Genomic DNA, 2,070 nt, shown 5'->3' on the forward strand with positions numbered 1-2,070 from the left:
CAGTTAGGATGGGTTCTAAGTGGCTACCAGGAGAATAGGCTGAACCTAGACTCCAGATGATCGGTGACTACATGCACAATATGAGCAGGAGGCACTTGCATTTCTTCTAAGCCATTTCTACCCCTCTTCAGGGGAAGTAGATTAATGGGGGTGTGGGGAGGGTGACTTTTTGCAAACCTTACAATTTAGGCATCCAGAAAAGGGAAACTTTGGGAAGTCACTTTCTTTCACTGCTAAAGTCAGAGCTTCCTCCTTTATCACAGCCCTTTCAGCGGTCTGCTCTTCCTCAGCCTCTTCGGATCTCTGCAGAAGTAGAGACAGGCATGACCTCCCCCTGGTGCTCGGAACCCACGCATGCTCAGAACTTCCCAGCCCCGCATGGATGGCATCAGACCCACTAGGTGAGCTCCCTATTGTTGCACAGGATGGCAATGTCCACACAGTGCAGAGAGAGTCTGAGTTACACAGAGCGATGGCTGGCAGGTTAATGTAAGGCATCTGTGAGAGGCTGGTGCTCAGCCCTGGGGTCAGTAGCCACCCAAGTCTCAGCTCCCGGGAGGCTGCCTGGATCTGGTCATGAAGGTTCCAGGAGTGAGGTGTCAGCAGTGGGAGTGGCTCCAGTGGCAGCAGCAAACCTCAGCACAGCTCGCTGGCCCGTGTTCCTGGATATGGCACTGACATCAGCAGGGTTTTCAATGGCAGCAATGGCACAGCTGCCAACAGAAGCTCCTCCCAGGTTTCTTCAGATTGATGATGGAGACGCCATCACTTTTCCAGATGTACTGCTCCATTTCCAAGTCAAGGTTGGTGCCACCTAAGAGTGTTCCTGCTGCAAGGAATTTGAGGACATCCTCCTCCTTTATAAGACATCAAGGGCTCTGGGCATTGTGAAAGTTTCTATTTAAATTATAGATGCTGCATGGGCCCCTCTTTGAGTTGCTCAGAAAACCACACTTTCATAAAGATAAAGAGATCCTGAGCATATGAATTCCTTTTGGTCATGACCTTGAACCCCACCACCACCCCTTTCATTGCCTTAGACTGCAGGGGTGGGGACCTTTTTTCTACCAAGGGTCCTTTGAATATTTATAACATCATTCACGGACCACACAGAATTATCAACTTAAAAATTAGCCTGCTATATTTGGTCAAACATTTAGTTAACTCACCCCTAATGCCTGGCAGGGCCAGACCAAATGATTTTGAGGGCGTTATACGGCCCTCGGCCGTGATGTTCCCCACCCCTGCCTTAGAGCAAGTACTGGCCACATTGAAAAGAATCTGGCAAGAAGACCAGGTTATTTTCTTCATACCTAAATTATTGCATCGACTTCAGCAAGGTTTTCTAAACTTGTTTGTGTGTGTTTAGGCAAATGGTGTGAGTAATTTGTAAGCACTTACCTCAAAGTCTTATCCAAATTCCTCTCAAGAAAGATGTCAGGACCTCATTCTCAGTTCTGTTACTGAAGCTGTGATTTTCCCATTATAGAGTTGAGGTGCTATAACTAAATAGGAATATGGATTTCACTTTCAATAAAATCATTGGCTGGTAAAAAACCCAAATTAAAACAGAGCTTTGGAAATCAAGCTGTCTTTCTCTATTAGAACTAACAAGAGATGTTTCATTTTCCAAATCACAAGTCCTGGATACTGAAATTCTATTTTCAGAAAATGCTAGGGATTATTAAAAAGTCAGATAGTTATCATAAAAGGGCACGTTCTCTTGTGCTTGCCAGGATGCCTTAATGACAAAACTAAGGACAGGTGCACATCATATGTCAATATTTTAATAAAAGAATAAAGAACAGGGACAAGATATGAAATGCTCCAAGGCATCTGGGAAAGACAGTGCTTCCTCTTGAGACTCGGCAGTGACCTCATAGTTAGAAGAGAAGGTGCCCGTTTAACACTTCTCTTTCCTAATCATCACCACTTCCCCACTCATGTTTCTCTTCTGTCTCTAGTTCTCCATTTCAAAATAACAACACACACTAACAACACCACCACCACCAACAACAACAACTTTGCTTGGCTTGGTGCCTCCTTTTGTCCCTATCTAAAAATGAGATT

The 2,070-nt window shown here is 45.0% G+C and overlaps 1 pseudogene; it reads right to left on the bottom strand.

The window, feature by feature from the left end:
• Positions 1–545: 545 nt before the first annotated feature.
• LOC118652095 lies at positions 546–886 on the bottom strand (annotated as a pseudogene).
• Positions 887–2,070: the final 1,184 nt, after the last annotated feature.

Source organism: Myotis myotis, unplaced genomic scaffold, assembly GCF_014108235.1.
Source record: "Myotis myotis isolate mMyoMyo1 unplaced genomic scaffold, mMyoMyo1.p scaffold_m19_p_3, whole genome shotgun sequence".
Lineage (NCBI taxonomy): Eukaryota > Metazoa > Chordata > Mammalia > Chiroptera > Vespertilionidae > Myotis > Myotis myotis.